This window comes from Anomaloglossus baeobatrachus, chromosome 4, assembly GCF_048569485.1.
Source record: "Anomaloglossus baeobatrachus isolate aAnoBae1 chromosome 4, aAnoBae1.hap1, whole genome shotgun sequence".
NCBI lineage: Eukaryota > Metazoa > Chordata > Amphibia > Anura > Aromobatidae > Anomaloglossus > Anomaloglossus baeobatrachus.
This window is the reverse complement of record NC_134356.1, coordinates 657,586,172-657,594,641: the sequence shown is the minus strand read 5'-3', so window position 1 is coordinate 657,594,641 and position 8,470 is coordinate 657,586,172.

Below are 8,470 nucleotides of genomic sequence, written 5' to 3'. Positions count from 1 at the left end.
AGCGCGGGGTTAAATTTTCCTGTCAACACATAGTCTATGACGTTCCCTGGGTCACATGAGGTGTCTGTGCAAAATTTTGTGATTGTAAATGCAACGGTGCGAATACACTTTTCGTTTCACTTTTTCCCCATTATGTAGATAGGGGCAAAATTGATTGGTAAATTGGAATGTGCGGGGTTAAAATTTCGCCTCACAACATAGCCTATGACGCTCTCGGGGTCCAGACGTGTGAGTGTGCAAACTTTTGTGGCTGTAGCTGCGACGGTGCAGATGCCAGTCCCGGACATACATACACACATACATACATACACACATTCAGCTTTATATATTAGAGTCATTACACACAGAGGGATCTAATCCTATATATTATATAGACTCATTACACACAGAGGGATCTATTTCTATATATTATGTAGAGTCATTACACACAGAGGGATCTATTTCTAAATATTATATACAGTGATTAAACACAGAGAGATCTATTCCTCCATATTATATAGAGTCATTACACACAGAGAGTTCTATTTGTATATATTATAGAGTCATTACACACAGAGGGCTCTATTTCTAGTGTTTATTTCTGTTAAACCCTTAAGCCCCCGTGCGTTTTGCGTTTTTCTGTTTTTGTTTTTTTTTTTGCTCCCCTTCTTCCGAGAGACGTAATTTTTTTTATTTTTCCGTTAATCTTGCCATATGAGGGCTTGCTTTTTGCGGGACGAGTTGTAGTTTTAAATGAAACCATAAGTTTTACCATATGGTGTACTGGAAAACCGCAAAAAAATTTCAAGTGTGGAAAAACTGCAAAAAAAATGTGATTGCACAATAGTTTTTGGGGTCTTTTATTCACCATGTTCACTATATGGTAATATTCATCTGTCGCTGTAATGCCTGAGGTTGATGCGAGCTCGTAGACACCAAACATGAATACGTTTACTTGTATCTAAGGGGTTAAAAAAATTCACAAGCTTGTCCAAAAAAAGTGGCGCATGTTTTGTGCCATTTTCCGAAACCCGTAGTGTTTTCATTTTTCAGGATCTATGGCTAAGTGACGACTTATTTTTTGCATCTTGAGCTGATATTTTTAATTGTACCATTTTTGCGCAGATGCTACGTTTTGATCGCCTGTTATTGGATTTTGCGCAAAATTTGTGGCAACCAAAAAATGTAATTTTGGCGTTTGGAATCTTTTTGTTGCTACACCGTTTACCAATCAGATCAATTGGTTTTATATTTTGATAGATCGGGCATTTTTGAACAACACGGCGATACCAAATATGTGTATATTTTTTAAGCCCTTTAATTTTCAATGGGGCGAAAGGGGGGGGTGATTTAAACGTTTAGGTTTTTTTTATTTTTTTGAATTTTTAAACTTTTTTTTTTACTTTTTTTTTAATTGTACTAGGTCCCCTAGGGGTCTATAACGATCAGCAGTCTGATCGCTCTGCCATATCTCCAGATCACAGCTTCTGAGCTGAGATCTCCAAATATGCTGCTTTACTTTCAATGCCGGAACTATTTCGGCATTGAGATCAAGTGACTCAAGTTAGCTACAGGCGTCATCACATAACCCTGTGCTACCATGGCAACCACCAGAAGTCACGTGATCATGTCATGTGACTTCCGATGGGGGCGGGGTAAGTCATTATAATGGCAAAAGTGGTACATTTAGGCCGATTTTCTTTGTGTTTATTTTTGAAAATTTCGGAAATTTGGCGAAAATTTTGAACATTACGCAATTTTCAACATTTTAAATTTTATGCCCATAAATCTGAGAGATATGTCACAGAGAATAGTAACTAAATAACATTTCCCACATGTCTACTTTACACCAGCATTGAAACAATTTTTTTTTTCGTTAGGAAGTTAGAAGGGGTCAAAGTTCATCAGCAATTTCTAATTTTTCCAACAAAATTTACAAAAAAAAATTTTTAGGGACCACATCACATTTGGAGTGATTTAAGGGGCCTAAGTGACAGAAAATACCCAAAAGTGACCCCATTCTAAAAATTGCACCCCTCACACTGCTCAAAACCATAATCCAAGAAGTTTATTAACCCCTTTAGGTGCTTCACAGAAGCCAAAGTAATGTGGAAGAAAAAATTAAAATTTTACTTTTTTTACACAAAAATACAATTTAGCATTTTCACAAGGGTACCAGGAAAAAATGCACCATAAAATTAATTGTGCAATTTCTCCTGAGTACACCGATATCTCATATGTGGGGGAAATCAATTGTTTGGGCGCACAGATACCTCATATGTGGTGGAAATGAAATGTTTGGGCGCACAGCAGGGCTCGGAAGAGGAGCGCCATTTGACTTTTCAAACGCAAAATTGTCGGGAATCATTAGCGGATGCCATGTTGCGTTTGGAGACCCCCTGATGTGCCTAAACAATGGAGCTCCCCCACAAGTGACCCCATTTTGGAAGCTAGACCCCTCATGGAATTTATTTAGATGTTTAGTGAGCACTTTGATCCCCTGGGCGCTTCACAGAAGTTTATAGCGTTGAGTCGTGAAAATAAAAAAAAAAAGATTTTTACCACAAAATTGTTACTACATCCAGGTAGTTTTTTTTTCCCACAAGGTTATCAGGAAAAATTGCATCATCAAATGTATTGTTCAATTTCTTCTTAGTACACAGATACCTCATATGTGGTGGAAATGAAATGTTTGGGAGCACAGCAGGGCTCTGAAGGCAAGGAGCGCATTTCTGTTTTTTTCACAATGCCCATATGAAGGACCAGTCAATGGGATTCCAAATAGAATATGATGAATTTGGGTTTTCGGACAAAAATTGCTGGGCATACAGGTTAGTTTGCCCCACCATCAGACTGAAAATTGACTCAAAGAAATAGACTTTGAAAAAGTCTCTCCCTGAGATTGGCAGTCTCAAACGGGATTCCTGATTGGAGAACGAAATCAGGAATCTGTGGAGCAAAATTTTCAGGGACGGGAGCACTAGCACTAGGTTGGGGGTTAGTCACACTTGACTGTGGGTCTGCCTCCATGGCCTCTGGCTCTTCTCCCACGACCCACAGCTCCGGACGATCTCTTGTCCTGCGACGTCTTCGTGGTGGCGAGTCTGTGTCGCTGGAGGAGGAAGAAGTGGGAGGAAGAGAGAAAAATGGGGTTCGCTCCCTCACTATCAGCTTCGGAGGCAATAAAGGCATATGCCTCCTCAGCTGAGTACACCCTTTGTGACAGACGAGTGGGACATTTTGTGTGTGCTGTGTTAAAAAAAAACCTAAACTTTATTATAGTGTGCATGTGTATGTGCAAGTGTTTGGTGAAACTTTCTACGGCAGAAGGGGGCTGTCAGGTGGGGGGCAGGATCCCTTGGGCGCAGGGGCTGAGAAGATGCGAGGGGCGATCCCTGGGGCGCAGGGGCGATCCCTGGGGCGCTGATGATCACTGGAGGTCAGGGGCGGTGGTGATGACTTGGTCACTGGGGTGGGGGTGATCACTGGAGCGGGGGGGGTGATCACTGGAGCGGGAAGGCAGGTGAATTTGCCACTGGCGACTAAAGCCCTAAACTAAAGACTGATCTAATTAATTAATATATTAACTTTTAATTCATTATTTTAAGATCTTTAGGACAAAATTGTTAAAAACGCAGAACACCGTGGTCTGTCTTCAACTGATATAGGTGATCATTCTTTCATGAGAAATTTCCTATTCAGACTAACTATGAGTAGTATCTATATCATTTCTATCATGAATGACCACTGGTGTTCGCTAATTAAAATATAACAGACAGTAGCCTCCTCCAAAAAATCCTTTATTTGAAATGAGACAAAAAAGCACCCTCTCACCACTATTAACCCCAAAATCACCCCTCCAGGTCTGCTACACTGAGCGGCCATAGAACATGACCACCCACTGCGAGGTTCAGGCAGCGACAACACTCATGCTATTTACAGTCACAGCAGAGCTTGAATTGTCGTGGGACCTCGTGTGGATTACATTGGACCTGCAGGGGTGTTTTAGGGGTTAATGAAGTGGTGAAAGACTTTTGTCTTTAATTTCAAAGGATTTTTTGGGTGTTTCTCACTTGCAGATTAGTAATGGGGGGGGTCTCAGACTCCTCCCATTTCTAATCTAGGGCTCAGTGGAAGCTAGGAGCTGTTATTAACCCCTTATCTCGATTGCAACTGCACCAAAGCAAAAATTGGGATGAGACGGGTAAAGAACTGGGACTGTCGCATTTAATGGATGCAACAATCCTGGGCAGTTGCAGGCTACTATTTTTTTTTTTTTTTAAATCAGATCTTTTTTTTATTAAACAATTAGGAATCAATACAGAGAAAATATATTGCATCTTATATAACTAGTAAAGGCGTACATTGAAAAAACATATGTTGTCTATAAATCAGGCTCTTCCTCTGTATAAAAAAAAAAAATTCTTAGATCACAGTTATATAAATTGAGCCTATAAACAACATGGCTCCACAGATAAACAAAAGTTAAATTATGCAATAATACCTCAGTCTAATAGAAAAGTCTCCTCCATCAGCCGTGTCGCTCCGCATCATATTTCCATACCCGCTTGCCTCTCTCTCACCGTTTAGTCATCAATCACACCCTTCCGGCCCCTCCCGCAGCGCCGCTCAAAGTCCACTTCGCCATGTAAAACACTAGTTTTAACTTTTACTCCCCAAAAGTTCCATTCACTGCAAGCACAACAGTAACTGGTCCAGCATTGCATCCTGCACTAGTGCCCCAGAGGGGAGACCCGGCGACTCCATCCATGGCTGCCAGATTTTGCAAAACTTTCTCAGTGTTTTTCTTTTTAAATAAACTCCCGTTTCCATTCTAATGACGTTATTTAATTTATTTTTAAGCTCTGATAACGGTGGTAGAGGATCTAACTAAAGCTGGTGTCACACATAACGACGACGACAACGACGTCGCTGCTACGTCACCATTTTCTGTGACGTTCCAGCGACGTCCCGTCGCTGTCGCTGTGTGTGACATCCAGCAACGACCTGGCCCCTGCTGTGAGGTCGCCGGTCGTTGCTGAATGTCCAGCTTCATTTTTTGGTCGTCACTCTCCCGCTGTGACACACACATCGCTGTGTGTGACAGCGAGAGAGCGACGAAATGAAGCGATCAGGAGCCGGCGTCTGGCAGCTGCGGTAAGCTGTAACCAGCGTAAACATCGGGTAACCAAGGGAAGACCTTTCCCTAGTTACCCGATGTTTACGCTGGTTACCAGCCTCCGCTCTTGCTGCCAGTGCCGGCTCCTGCACTGTGACATGTGGCTGCAGTATGCATCGGGTAATTAACCCGATGTATACTGTAGCAAGGAGAGCAAGGAGCCAGCGCTAAGAAGTGTGCGCGGCTCCCTGCTCTCTGCACTGTGACATGTAGCTGCAGCACACATCGGGTTAATTAACCCGATGTGTACTGCACCTAGGAGAGCAAGGAGCCAGCGCTAAGCGCGGCTCCCTGCTCTCTGCACATGTAGCGACGTTATGATCGCTGCTTCTGCTGTTTGACAGCTAAGCAGCGATCATAACAGCGACTTACAAGGTCGCTGTTACGTCACCGAAAATGGTGACGTAACAGCGACGTCGTTGTCGCTGTCGCTTAGTGTGACACCAGCTTTATGGTATGCCAGTATCTTCCTTGCGGAAACAAAGAAAAGCTCATGCAAAACCGGCGCACAACCCAATCATATAAATTAGTCAGTGACTGGTTCATGTAATTATAAATTTATTAAGTCCAAAAACACACACTACAAAGACATGATAAAATCAATTAAAATTGTGCAGAATAGCACAGGTGAGGACACGTTCCCTCTGGAATGATTGGAAAATTGCCAACATGAATACATGAAAAGGTCAGCATGTGATCAAAAATGAAAAATATATGACTGACTCATGTGTATCTCTCAATAATGATTACACAGCGCATGCTTTCAATGTGTGAACAGATGAATGATGGCAGTGCGTGAACCCCAATATTTCAATATATACAGATCAAGAATTCATCATGTATACACAGTACATCTCATAGTAGTGGGATCTGAGTGATCATAAGAATAGGGCTATAGATAAGAGGCCCTAAAGGGGTAGCAATAATGTCCCAAGTATCCTATAAGGTATACCTCATCAGAGTCAGACAATGAGACCTGATGGTGACAAAGCAAGGATTATACAATGAATGATCATCACCTAGTTATTCATCAGAAATACACTACCCATGTATAGAGCATAAACATGAAGGTCATGGCAGGGGTAGCAATAATGTCCCAAATATCCTATTAGGTATACCTCATCAAAGTCAGACAATGAGACCTGATGGTGACACAGCAAGGATTATACAATGAATGATCATCACCTAGTTATTCATCAAAAATACACTACCCATGTATAGAGCATAAACATAAAAGTCATGGCAACACCAGGGGGAGCGTGGCCGGCCCCACGCGTATCGCTGCGGACAGCTTCATCAGGCTCCCCTGATGATCATTCATTGTATAATCCTTGCTGTGTCACCATCAGGTCTCATTGTCTGACTTTGATGAGGTGTACCTAATAGGATATTTGGGACATTATTGCTACCCCTGCCATGACCTTCATGTTTATGCTCTATACATGGGTAGTGTATTTCTGATGAATAACTAGGTGATGATCATTCATTGTATAATCCTTGCTTTGTCACCATCAGGTCTCATTGTCTGACTCTGATGAGGTATACCTAATAGGATACTTGGGACATTATTGCTACCCCTTTAGGGCCTCTTATCTATAGCCCTATTCTTATGATCACTCAGATCCCACTACTATGAGATGTACTGTGTATACATGATGAATTCTTGATCTGTATATATTGAAATATTGGGGTTCACGCACTGCCATCATTCACCTGTCACACATTGAAAGCATGCGCTGTGTAATCATTATTAAGAGATACACATGAGTCAGTCATATATTTTTCATTTTTGATCACATGCTGACCTTTTCATGTATTCATGTTGGCAATTTTCCAATCATTCCAGAGGGAACGTGTCCTCACCTGTGCTATTCTGCACAATTTTAATTGATTTTATCATGTCTTTGTAGTGTGTGTTTTTGGACTTAATAAATTTATAATTACATGAACCAGTCACTGACTAATTTATATGATTGGGTTGTGCGCCGGTTTTGCATGAGCTTTTCTTTGTTTCCCCAATTCCTGTTTCATGCAGGCTGCAGCACCTAGCTTTTTACTGAATTGAGCTGTGCATCCGGTTTTTTCTTCTATAGTATCTTCCTTGCTTGATACAGGATACAGGCTATTCCCAGGGCTGTTGGAGAGTCCGGGTCTACTCCTCCCTCCCACAGACTCAACAAACATAAACGAGGTGATGGCTGTATTGTGATATGATATATTTGGTCTATGAGTTCCAGGGTTTGTTTCCAGAAATCACCAATGTGTCCACACTCCCACATAACATGCATCAAATGGGCATCATCCTGTCCACACCTAACACATTGTGCATTTGGTCTAAGTCCCATCCTGAATAATAGGCTGGGAGTTTTATATACCCTGTGGATGAGATATATTTGAGAAAGCCTTTGGCACTCAGAGACCACCAGTTTAGGGACCTGTTCTAGCATGTCGGACCACTGGTCTTCCGTCAGGGGACCAACGTCCCGTTCCCATTTACCTTTAACAGTCAGTGGGTATATCTCCAGATGGGCAGGTAGTAATCTTTTGTATAGTTCAGAAATAAGACCTTTAGAGGACTCAGATGTAAGTAGCATATGTAATGTTTGATTATGTGTCACTGTCACCGGGTTTGAAATAACGTTTGGAACTCCATTCTATGTCTGAACTGGGTGCAAAAACCTAAAAAAACATCACTATGGGGAGATAAGGTATGCACACCAGTGACTATGTAAGGGGAATACATGAAATAGCAGAAACTACTGTGTGAATACTGACATGAAAAATCCAATAGCTATATGAAAGAATGAAATGTGAAAAATGGAATCTGCATTACTGCCATGAACATATGAATCAAGAGAAATTTAGCTACTGAATTGATCAATGCAATAGAGCCCTGTGAGGTAAATCCTGGGATATGAAGAGGAATTATGACTAGAAGTCATAATTGCTCTCATCACTCCCTGGCAGTGCCCCCCCTCCATTCTTGTTCTCAAATGTCCAGCATCTGTGAAGGTGTCACATCCCACTTACACCTCCAACAGCCATCTCCTCTGATATGGAGATGAGATGTTGTGCGGACAATGGACACAGGATGGCTCCCTGCCGTCACCCTGTAACAAGAGTTGTATCTCATTAGCAAGGCTTGGAAGTAGCCAGACAGAACGACTCCAGTAAAAAATGGTTCATATCTCGCAAGCCATATCTCCGATAAATATGGCAACCATAAAAATGGTGTTTGCGCAGGCGGACGATGCTGGCACACCTTTTTTATGGAAGGGGGAGCTTGGGAAATACCCCAGGCGTGATATCAGC